The 13,428-nt window shown below is 30.4% G+C and overlaps 1 protein-coding gene across 4 annotated transcripts in view; it reads left to right on the top strand.

Moving 5' to 3' along the window:
- The window catches only part of GABA-B-R1 (gamma-aminobutyric acid type B receptor subunit 1), a 333,811-nt gene that overhangs the window by 181,147 nt on the left and 139,236 nt on the right, over nt 1–13,428 (top strand). For all 4 annotated transcript variants that reach the window (XM_088184582.1, XM_088184585.1, XM_088184583.1 and 1 more), the window contains exon 3: nt 1,290–1,334. The gene's annotated coding sequence lies outside the window, so the exon portion shown is untranslated. The remainder of the gene's footprint in view (nt 1–1,289; nt 1,335–13,428) is intronic.

Genomic DNA, 13,428 nt, shown 5'->3' with positions numbered 1-13,428 from the left:
TCATTTGTGTACGAACACAATATTTTAACAGGGCCTAGGGAGCGTTTTAAACCTACAAAGAGATCTCTCCCGCAGATTATTGTAATCATTTAAGAACAAAAGGCTCGTCGGTTACTTTGTTTTATTTATTTTATTGCGGGCGTATATTTTCAATTCTAGCCGCGCGCGGCTTCCACCTTCAACGAGGCTCGATTCCATCCCCAATTTAAGGGCTGCTTACGCTTCATTCGTTCTTCAGCTTCTTTTTTTGAAGGGTACTTAACAGTGTAAGTCTCTGCAGAATACGCAATGTGTGAAGTATTGGCTATTTTCCACAAATATCAAATGCTATTTATAGATATTTTTTTAATTATACAATACAATCAACCCTTGTAAAAAAAGCATGATTTGAAATTAAAATTAACTTACTAATCTTAATCTATGCTAATTAACTATATTTTATGTTAATAAAAACATATTTTAAAGTTTCATCAAACTTTTCACAATTCTATGACAAGTTTGACTCGATATTGAATTTATTGTGTAAAATATAAGGCCCTACTATTATTTTAGTGAAATGAAATATGTTTGTGATCTTGTAATTTTCATAAATAATATCTTTTTAAAATAATCTATAAATAATAATTAATACTAATATTTTTAATATAATAAATATTTTTTATTATAATGTATTAAATAACTGAAATTATAAATTTCACTACTAAATACCACAATAAATAAAATTTCTTCGCTAAACAATCAACATGCCTTCTTTATATAATTACAAAGCAGAGGTTGCAAGTAGATGTGTACCTTTATTTATATGATTTAATTGCCCATTGTATTATTCAACATCTGTTATTATACAGTTGATAAGAAAAACATAAAATAAATACAAAATTTATTTTATAAGAAATATATCCATAATTTATGCTTTACGCTAATACAAAAATCATTAAAGATGATTTGCAATTTTGTGTGTTTTGGCCTGCTAAATACAAATAAATTAAATCCTTATTAGTTTTTATTGATATAGATATGTAACTATTTTAATAATTTATTAAAATGTGATATTTTTACTTTTATGATCAAGCTTATTAAGAGTAATTTAGTTTACTTTTAAGCTGTGTCGAGTTAAATGTTCACTAACTCTGTTATGAGCAGACGCCACAAACTAAGTTGAAATGTTTTCATTTAACGTTGTTGTTAGTAATAATCCTGTTTAATTTCGTAATTATGTCATTATTCAATTTTGCGTATAAAGCGTTATTTTCAATGTTATAAATAACATATTTAATTATCTGTTTCAGGGGAACGTTCCGGTTCGACTTAACGATCTACGTGATGGACATTCGGTAAGTTTAAAAAACGCTAAGAATTTATTACTAGACGAATAGCCATATTGTAATATAAGTATAATTTATTAGGCGTATTAAAATTTAAATTTATAACTTTGATAATGCCGTAGAAGTGCTATACATACATGTATATATTCAAGTATTTTACATACCCTTAATACTTAAACTCTAGAATTTGTCTTATAAATCTAATCTAATAACTTGGAAACTAGGTCAGTCTCACAGTAAAGTATGACAGTATTTTGCTCTGCTTAATAATATATTATATGGGGAATTGTTCGTCTACCTGAAAATGGTTTTAAAAAATGATTATAAAAGATATAATTTATGAGTGGCGAGGTAAAATAAAAATCTAACAATAGGAGGTCCCATTATCATTTTTAGCTACACCAGCATGTCACAATGGCTTTTATGTTACTTTATATATGTACATATACAGATACATATTATATATAAAATATAAATACTTGCATCGGTTCATATATTGTTTCCTCGAAATGAATGTGTTATTTATTAAGATTGATCATCTTGATATAAATGCCAAATTACTATCAATCTTATAATCTATATTAAATAAAGATATAAATTATGACAAAAGTATTGTTAAAATGTTTCGCTCGCTCCTGCTCAGGTGAGCATAATACTGTGAGTGCAAGAATGCAAATATTTTCTGATCTAAATAGTATGTGTATATTTCTGATAATATACATCTTGTTTATGATTACATACATATATCCTATGGTAAATGTAGAGACATTACTCTAAAATATAATTTTTATTTAACTCACAATCCTGATTTCAAATAGTGTAAAAAAAATATTTATATTTTAAAAAAATTATACGATAAACGTTTTTAATTTATATTAAAAACGTACTCTTTTTCTACTGATATTGTATAATTTTGCAGCAAATAAATATTATAAAGATCATTGGATTAAATAAAATATGATGAAAATCACATCAGAAAGTAAATTATTATAGAAACGTATTGCCATTAAATATTATTTTCTATTTTATCCTAAATTTTATTTTCTTGAATTTTATTTTTTTATATTTTCTTAGATAGCATACTTGTTGCGCTAAAGATTGCTCAAGTTTTTGACTCATTAAAGTATATTAATTTGCCCCAGGAGAAAAAAATACTGCAAACAAAAATGTTTGACTATAAATAATACGCTAGAAACCAGTTTATCAAAATATTTCGTGGGGGTTCAAACAATGAGCATTAAAAAATGTTAAACTAATTAAAAAATTAGTTAAATTGCAATTTTAGAACACCCAAGAATTGCATATAAAAGTCATGCCGTTAATTAACACAAATTACTTTAGCTTAAATACACACGTCTGAACAAAATACTCGTGGAATTGAATCAAATAAGCATTGCTGTACGCTTCCTATATAATTATATAACGGTCACTCACTATGACTACTTGGAAGTATGTAAACTCATAAATACACGACACACGTGCGTTTGAATACACGGGAGCGGTGCCCGCGGATCTAGCAGCCGTTGAGGAAAACGCTCGCGTTCCTCCAATCTTTTTAACAATATGATGTTGACTACATACAACATGTTTGCTTCAAAAGTTAATCTTTGGTTTAAAATTTTAAAAGTATTATCAAAGGACCAATATAAAATATGTAACATATTACTATCCGCTTGACACCACAAAGCGACCTGTCTGTAAAAGTAAAAAAAAATATATGCGTGTATTTAACAATTGGATACAGTTTGCAAGGATTAGATATATTAAATTATATAAATAAAATATTAACCTTACCCTTACGTATGAACGCTATTTGGTATGAATAATAAATCTGACAGCACTCCGTCACCCCAGCTTGCGAAATAACTTTTTCTAATCTACTGGGATACTTACACTGTATATTTATTACGATGTATTTTTGGCAAGTAGTGGAATGCTTAAAATACAATGTCACTACATTGTAAAGATATATAACATTTTACATCACGAACCTCAGCATGTTTAATGACTTATTAGAATTATTGAGTATTATCATTATTAAAACGCCAATAATATTTTTGTTTTAAAAGAGATTTTTCTGTAAACGTCAGAAAGTTATATATCAATCTTAAAATTAAATGTCTTAAACATAAAATATAAATAATATTGTGCATATATTTTTCATTTTAAGACACAACGCACAAGAAACGGTTTCTGTGCATTATTGCCCAACAATTAAGTATACAAGTTTGTGCACAAATATTTTTTCAATCTTTGATTTCTACGGTCTGACTGAACTTTCTTTCTTGTTGTACAAATTATTGTCGTTGATAGTAAGATTTTCAAAGCAACTACTTTTAATACTCTATGTTACTAAGCAAAATATTTGTATTTAAATTATCTTGTAGTTTTGCAGACAAGTTGATGAATATATGTATATAGATATGATATATACATATATAAGTTTACCACCTCGTTTCTGGCGGCAAACTTTGCCGACACGCTAAAAACAGCTCATCTCATCAGTGCTCTGTTCGCCCTAACTGGGGGTGGTTTTGTTCCCCATTCGGGGAGCTTTCAGTGCAGGACAGTCATAGTTCAGAGCTTATACACACTGGCATTGTTAAGACGCTGCAGGACGTATAATATTTGCTCAAGTTCTGTCGGACAATGGCAACGGTGTATGTTACTAAACAATTTGCTTTCGCGGGGGAGTGTAGCGGGTGGCGCAGCCCCGGGGGGCGCACTCGGGGTGATTCGCTGTCATGCCGCTTTGTGAAAGAAAGCGCTTGTGATATATATTTTTCAAAGGACACCGATATCTGGAAGCTTTGAGAACTTTTGTTAAAGAATTGCGCTCCCGCCGTATTACGCTCACGCTCTCGAAATTTTATCGAATATTTCATAAAGCTTCCTGTGTATCATTAAATTCTTTATACTATTTGTATCATATTTTCATGCAATATCATATTGTATTCGGCAGTGAGGATGTTGCATTCAATATAAGTTTGTAAATTCAAAAGTTCAGGTATACGTTATGGATTTTCTTTGGCAACTTTTCGTTCTTGAAGATTTTTCATTAATGTCAGATAAGCTCTGACTCATGCTTTGATAAAATATTTTAAAAGTATTCCAGTATATTTTGCTTCTAAGGGTGCCGTCACCTGTCACGTATGTGATCTGTTTTATAATAATTTATATTTTACTTTTATATTTTACACAGAGAAAAATATATATTAAATAACAAACTAAGATAGTTTTTGTAAAAATTTAATTAGGTAATGATTTACTATTTTTACTATATAATTATTACATGGCATACTAAGGCTTATTTGTGGATTATATTTACAAAAAAAAATGCTTGTCGTAAATATGTAACATCATGCAGAACCCGACCAAATATATTAAAATTAAAAACATATAAAAAATATATACAAGTGGAAATTCTCAAAGCAATTTTTCTTCTTATTAAAACATAAGACCATACCACATTTTTCACTTATTGTTTGTGAAATTCCATTGCATTTCGACATTTTTCATCTGTTTCTCTTGGTCAATATGCAACTATTACAAAAAATAGAAATCAAAAATAAATAAACAATGGTAGACTTACCTTTTTGGAGTATATAAATTAATTTTATTTCGTTTTATATCCACTAGCACCAATGAAAACAAATGTTGAAATTCCCAAAAATGTGACACATCTGCCCCAACATTTTTTTTTAAAATGGCATTATCACGCGTACAGAGACATCTATCGGAATAATTTGAAAACACAATGGCTCAGCGTTTGTTACACATATGTAACACTATGCAATAGAGTTCATTTCTTGAACGTAGACTGAGTTATAAGCGCTTTAATAAACTGTTGCAGATTTGCAACACCATGCATTTAAGGGTTAAAGGAGAAACAAAAACCTAAATAGACAACTAGAAAATAGGAAAATAAAACATTATCTCAAGTTTGTAGTGTTAAATCTGATGATTTTAAGCATGTGTATTTTGATTAAAGGTACAAAATGACATTGTTAAGTAATTTTCACCCATAAGTGGAGTTTTGGAGTTTTTCTACTGTCAAAAAATAATTTTCCCACTCTCATCAAATTGTGGCTATTAGTTTTTATCATTATATAAATTTATTTACAATTGTATATTCTTTATGAATATATATTTAAAATAATGAAATATAATGGTGATAAAACAGTTTCTTTATAATAAAAAATCGAAACTTTAAGCTCGTTCGCTTGTTGAAGCTTTGAACCAAGTAACTTTATTAGAACTACTGAATAATGAATGATATGTAAATCATGCGAAGTAAATTTTACGACTAAGACATGAATTTACATGTTCCTTAATTTTTTTGAATATAGTTTGAATTTCCGTGTAACTTTATACATTAAACAGACTGTTGTTATTTATAAATATATCAAAATAAATATTGAGTTTCACAATTCTATGTCTAAAGCTGTATCCGCTTTCATTTCCTTCCAGTCAAAAAATGCCTATAAAACCGTGTGACGTCACGGGAAACGAAGGCAATTCACCCTCTGCAATAAAACAACAATTCTATTCACCCTCCAACCCTTGCGGCAATTATTCAAATAAGTTCAATTAAACTCGACCTATTAAGTTGATGAAAAATAAGCAATGAAAACGTATACAGCTTCACCATTTTTTATTATTTTTAATTAAGGCAATGACGTACAATCAATTTATTATTGTTTCGTATATATGTATTTATATATATTTATATAAATATACAAAACCGATTTTCATAATTAAACTGTTTCTCGAAACGACAAATCTGCCGTTAATTTCGATAGATGCAATCTGAGGGTACGATTTAGTGGCTACGTGAGATTTTCTTGACGTATTCACGTTTGTTCAGTATTATTAGAGTAAATTACGACAATCATGAGGTGAACCAACGATTCGTTGCCGTCAACGATCGTGATTAACATTCCAATCGATATCCAATCACAGAATACGGCCGACCGACGCGATTGGAATGGGAGCCGAAACGGTTATTACAGCGAATTATGCAAAGTTTAATTGAATCGCGGAGTTTTCAACCGAGGTTTATAATAATATATATACGTATGTATATACATTTATTTATCGATATATTTTATAATGTTAGAGAGATATGTACGAAATTATTCATAAGCTAGCCGTCAGTTTGTAGAAACGAACGATCGAAAGAAAATATGTTCTCGGAATTCTAGGTTGTATTGATTTTTAGTCTGAATTTCTAATCAAATGTATTATTTATTTCGAGCTAGTGCTTTATAACAGACCTTATAATATAAGGTTTCCGTGAAAGTCGAAAGCTTGTTTATAAATAAATAAGTAGTGACCAGTTTGTGCTATGCGAACTCAATTCACAGCGGTTTTTTTTTATTGGGGCAGTTGTTATCAATTCACAGTGATTTTACTATTAAGGATGTCGTGACTATAATATTAGAATATTTTAAAATTTAGTTTTATACATTTTATAACATTCATTAGTATATTATACTCAAAGGGATTATTCCTTTTACTCATGACGTCACACGCAAGCTGTCTGATCATGTACAAAAGTATGTGTTGGTATTATCTGTGTATAATACATGCAGTATTTTTTTACAAAGCTTTAATTAAACTGTGCGAATCTTGTAGTTACACGTTTATTATTTTTAATAAACAATATTATTAAATTCCTATCAATTTTTAATCACGTACAATTTGTATAATAAAATATCGGGTTGATCTCAAAGATTGAGACTTTGTATCTAGACCAATATTTGTGTGAAGTTGATAACAACAGCTGTTTCTGTGGTCTTTTAAGTCTCAGTAAATGCTTGACGTAGCTCCACTCAGTGCAAGCTAGAATAAATTCTCATTTGCCTTAAGTCGGTAATATCTTGTGAAATATGTATTAGTGTACGTGCTTATATACGCTTTTTGAAATAGGGCAGATAGTAAACTCTTTTGTTGTACTCTTTAATAAATGATTTTAAGTAAATATCATAATTTGAACAGCTGGATATTTGGTAGCGGTCACGAGACACTTAATTGGCACATTTTTTACTTAATTGACATTTTTTCCATGCGTCAGCTTAAAAAATAAACTTGTTTTGCAAATCACCAATGCAGATGCTAAAAAATGTTTCATAGTTACTCTTTGTGACCCTACTCAAACGCGGCTTACCTCAAATACTAATAAAACGATAGGACCATTTTTAAAAAATCAGGAAACTCAGAATTTTCAATAATAACTGTTAGAACCATTGCATTTTTTTGTTATTATATTCTTCTACCATATGATGTATTATACGCAAAATTGTATTTATCAGCAGTTAGAGCGTCTGTTTTTCGCACTCTAGTAGGCTTACGTTTTTTCTTCGGCTAAAGACGTAAACGAACCGTAATTGTCTTTTCATTGTTCATATCCCCCACGGTCTCGCAATAGACTCGCTGTATCTTTACAATGCAAACGACTTCCTCTTTGTGATGCAAAATCGTTTTGTACATCCAACGGCGGAGCAGAGAGAAAACTTCTTGCGCTGCCTCCTGACAAAGTAGCATCTGTATTATAATTAAACGTCTTTCGTATTACGACTTAAAAATAGTTTAATGTAACACAAATCCTAGAGCTAAAAAAATTACGCTTTGCTTTGAATAAATTATAACGGAAAGTTTTGCGCAATTGCGGACACAAAAATATATTTTACATAAAAAAATATATATGTGAACATCTGCATAGTATTACAGCTTTATGCTAATGCACCCTGTACAGAAAATATTAACAATAATAATAATAATGCGTCTAAGATATCTAAGAAACATCAATTGTATTATTTAACTACCAGACCACATAAACATACTTTAGAGCAGTGTTATTTCTCGAGAAGTATTTATCAATAATATTTAAGAATTCTTATTTCTCGAAAATATTCTGATTTTTCATTTTTTTGTAAATGTTTTAAAATAATGATTTCGTGGAAAAATGTATTTTAAAGTTTGAGAACCCTAAGAGTGTGACGTTGTATACAGTGAGATTCAGTGTGGAATCTAGTTAGAATTTTATTATATTACATTTGCATATGTTGTGACAGACGATATATGGCGAGATGATTTTTTCCGAGCGGTGGTGGAGAAGCTGGCGGAGGGATGATATCAGTGAATGATTCTCAGAGTTCTGATGTTCATTGAGTTGAGTCCATGTTTGTATGTTGTCCGCGGGCGGCGGGCGTCTGCTGGTCTCTTCGAGTGGCTGGTGACTGCGTCCAGGCTTAAGTATCCAGGAGTGCAAAGCTTGCTGACCAATCGCAATTATGCAGCGATCATCCAGCCAATCGCTGCAGTCGCTTCTTAGAACGGTGAAATATGTATACCCCTTTAAAAAGCAACGTTCGCTTGCTGGTCATTGTCCCAGGTCGTATTGCATTGCAACGGGAATTTTGTAGATCCGGTGATTTATTATATAATTCTATAGACCCTCGCGAGTCTATAGAATCATTAAAAACTATAGAGTCCACCAGTAAAATTTAATATTTATCATTAGTGCAATAAAAATTAGTTTATTTTAGTTTTAAAGAAGGCATTGTAAGAAAATCAACAATAGTTATTGATTAATGGTGAAAGAATCCTCAGAGACTTTATATTATATTTTTTTATATGCGCTCTGGATGCCTTAAACGGTTACCACTTATGTGTGATGAAACATATTATTGATTTAAGTACTCTTGTTCTAGAATAGATTTTCATCAGATCACCCAAAAATATTTTCAACATTGAATTGAAATCTTTAATTAAATATACTTAAAGGAATACTTAAATAATAATATTATTATACATAGTAAGCATATTAACATTAATATACATAGTAGACAACACTTTGAAGAGTATGATTTTCAAAATTTAGTATTGTATGTGAAAACTAGAACCTATCTACATTTTTAGAATTAATGCATAGCAAACTTTATCAAAAGTATTTATAAAATTAGTGTAAATGACATTTTCCTGTTAGCCTATATTGAGATTTTTGTCCCAAATTTAAAAAATGTAGCAAATTTGTTGCTACTAATCTTAATCAAAGCGCCCTGGTTATCATGACGTCACATGGCTTAACTGTTTGGCTTATATTTAGTTGGTGATTCTTATATTTATATTTATAATTCATAGCACTATTTCATTTGCTATTTATACAAAATTTATGTTACCACCAAATTATATCAATGTCAAAACGTCTGCTTATACATATGTGGGGCGAAACACTTATTCACCCTATCCCTAAGTCAATTTTATGATATATAGAGGACTGAAATTCACATCAGTATCCTGAAGAGATGTATGAAGGGATAACATCCTCGGTAAAATGTTTTGAATGGCATTCGAGCCTTGCGTATGCGAAGCATTATCATTTCCAATAAGCAAACACACTCGCCGAGCAAACATATTTCGATAAGCAAACATTTTGTTCAACATTTTCACGGTTTAGCACGTCAAATTATCATACTGTATATATTTTTTGTTCGCGCGCGCCGTACAAACACACCGTTTGTTTGTCGAACACTTTGAACAGGCGTGATTTTATTCGGATGACCTATGCAGAATTAAATAAAGCGCTTTAAACGCTCTTTCGCATATGCATATGGGTAATTTACGTTTCAACAGCCTCTCTGTGAATGAAAAATAAAAATATTCAAAAGCGAGCTTTTGTTTGAAACAATATAAATCTGAACTAACGCAACATTTACGAACTTTTTTGGTGGCATAAAAAAGCTCATACAAGCATAATATTTTTTTGATGACCCACGCAAAATTATCAGTGATTACATTGTACAATAAATTGAATCTTTGCTCTGCTAATATATAATCTATTTTATATGTAAAATTATTAATTTTAAATCTGATAAAAATTAAAAATACTACAACAGTAGTATATAAATAATTGATTTTATCACAAAAAATGTTTGTTTATTAAATTAGATTTAGTATAAAATATGGGGGCCCGGTGAATATACTTTTTAAGACTCGTTTTTCAAAGAAAAAATAATTTAATTTTTTTTTTTAAATGCAAATTAAGTAACACTTTTTGCATTCGACATTTTTCAGTAGGATTTCATTTTGCAAAGTTATGACACTTTTAATTTTTACATTGGTCGGCATTTTGTAAAAAAAAAATATATATATTTTTCATACAGAACGTATAGGGGGTGATACGATACTAAAAATTTAATTTTTAATCTTTAAAACCAAGCAGTTAAGAGCGGTAACTCTTCTAAAAGTCTCAAAATGGCTCGTATGGGGGTCCGATCGAACTGATACATCGCTTGTTTTGAAGCAAAAAACTATTTTTTTAATATTTTATAGAGATAAAGTTTAGGCTTTTAAGCGTTTCATATATAGCGATCTTTTATACTAATTTTATAGATATTTTTTCATATATATAACCTTTTTTATCTCTTGATTTATTTATTAATAATGGCTATGATTTAAAATAGTCCGATTGTATTCTCTTCACATTATCTGTATTTTGTATTTTTTCCGTTTAGGAAGTGTTGCATTAGTTGAAATAAATGGTAGTCGGAAGTAGAAAAGAGTGGATGAAATAAAATCATCCAGTCAAATTATTGAATTTTATTGAGTCAGTTTCTCCACATGGGGACGTGCATTGTTGTAGTGTAGAGCTATTCGTCTTCTGTTGACAATTGCAGACCTTTTTATTTTTATTTTCTCGTGTTAACAAACTTCTGTCATTGTTTAGTCAGGTTTAAGAGTTAAGTAATGTACAATCCCTTTTTAATATCACCATGCACACAAAGAAACTTTATTTTACAGTGAACCCAGGTTTCGAGGTAGGTTTTGCTACTTGACCTTTGAAAAACTACTGTGTTGGAAAACCACAACGACGACTAATGTCGTATAATACTCATTTCTATTTTTTGGCTATCAAATGTTCTGTAAAGGCTACTAGCTTCAAGACCCAGAAGCACTTGGGATATGCGGAAATCAACTTACTTGTTTTCTTCGCTCAATTCATGTGGAATTCATACACTTTATCACCAACAAGTAGGATTTGCTTCCGTTTCTGTAGTCAGAACATCATCATCTATATTTTCTGGTCTTCCACAACCAAAACTACTATTGATATTTTAGGGTTTGGGAACCCTAAGGGTGATTGACCTCGTGGTCAATGAGACTCAAGGTGGAATCTGAATTTTTTATTACAATATATGTGTGTGAGATACGATTAATGGCGAGACGTCTTCTCTAAGCGGTGGTGAAGCTGGCGCAAGGATGATATCCGTGGACGATCCTTAGGGTTCTTGTAGCTGTCTTCAGTGAGTGTCACCTTGTTGAACAGAACATCATCATCTATATTTTCTGGTCTTCCACAACCAAAATTACTATTAATATTTTAGGGTTTGGGAACCCTAAGGGTGATTGATCTCGTGGCCAATGAGACTCAAGGTGGAATCTGATTTTTTATTACAATATATATGTGTGAAAGACGATTAATGGCGAGACGTCTTCTCTAAGCGGTGGTGAAGCTGGCGCAGGGATGATGTCTGTTGACGATCCTTAGGGTTCTTGTAGCTGTCTTCAGCGAGTGTCACCTTGTTGGTCATAATCATTAACGCGAGCTTAGGATTTGAGACAATGACCCTTTAAAACGTGGTCATCTGTGTGTGGTCGCTACAATATTGTAATTTTCTGTTTAAAATATTTTTAAACCATTTTTAACATTTATTGCATATCTAAATCATTTTACAAATGCATTTAGAAGCATTTTTTTTACAAATTCATATACACGTAAATTTGTATAAATTGTTGAGTTGGTAAAAATTTAACTATCGTAAATTTTGGGGCTTAATTTTGTTTTACAATCTCGGAATGTAGAATCTAGACGTGCACCAACACATTCTAAGATATCAACGGTCAAAGCACAACTGACTAATAAAACTTAAATTTTAAAAACGACATTTATTTCGGGATTATCAAATATAACACTTTGAGCAAACTGGCCACAACTGCAGATTTAACAATTATTTTAAATCTGCTGTTTCGGAAGATTTTACTACTTAAAAAAACAAACCCTTCGTTTAGATGTCGTCCCGCGAGGCGAGAGTTTTTCCTTTTGGATTTTGCATCCGATCGTGAAATTTGTATGAGCAATTCTTCATTCGGCTCTCGTGTTTTGCCCGACAATCTTATAAATTTCGTTCGTTTTATTTATTCATACTTTCCACATGGCTAAACCGCAACGGCAATTCTTCTCCTTCTGTCTCGTGCATATTTCATAGCGATTCTCGAACTTTTCAGATTGCAAACGTGCGTAGTTGCGTCAGATTGTTGACTTAACAATATTTGACGCTCCACCAACTCGATAAAGTTTACATACACACACATATAATATTTATTTAGTGGTTTTTAGAATTTTCTGGATGAATGCTTGTGGAATACTGGAAGATCCACAATGCTGTAAATTAACGTTTATCTAATATTTATTGAGGAAACATAATATATTTAGATTAATATTATTACAAAACAATATATATTCAATAATACAAATGAGAATATTAATGTCACGCTTTCGATAAGAATTATAACGAGAAATTCGAGCTTTATTCACTTATATTAAGGTAGCTTGACTAAACTAAATTTATGTAAAAAGCATGGGTACAATCACAAGTTTGCAATAAATTGATATTTAGGTATTGGATATATTATGTATAGTTTCAAAATATGAGTCTTTTCATTCAACTAATAAAAATTAAAGTAATTACAACTTGATCATATTCAGAGTAGATAATAGTGGTTTTATTTTTTTGGCAATAATTGCAGAGAATATTTCTTATTGTAGTTACTAAAATAAATAAAACCTAAATCAATAATACGTGAACTAATATGTTTGTCGAAAATTAGTTGTTTGCTCTTTCAAGTGAACACTCGCAATGCACGAAAACGACTAGAATATGTAAAATCAACATATAAATAACATTGTAACTGTATGGGAGTCAAATATATCATTTCACTAGGAATATGTTAAAATATATAGTTACCATGCTATTTTTATTAGTGTGCTTTAACATTTTATTTTAAATGACTGTGCGTGTTTTTTTATCGAATATAATTT

This window comes from Plectrocnemia conspersa, unplaced genomic scaffold (assembly GCF_051122295.1).
Source record: "Plectrocnemia conspersa isolate PC_06_02 unplaced genomic scaffold, ASM5112229v1 ptg000004l, whole genome shotgun sequence".
NCBI classification, from domain to species: domain Eukaryota; kingdom Metazoa; phylum Arthropoda; class Insecta; order Trichoptera; family Polycentropodidae; genus Plectrocnemia; species Plectrocnemia conspersa.
The sequence above is the reverse complement of the archived record's forward strand: the minus strand, read 5'-3'. Positions and strand labels throughout refer to the sequence as shown.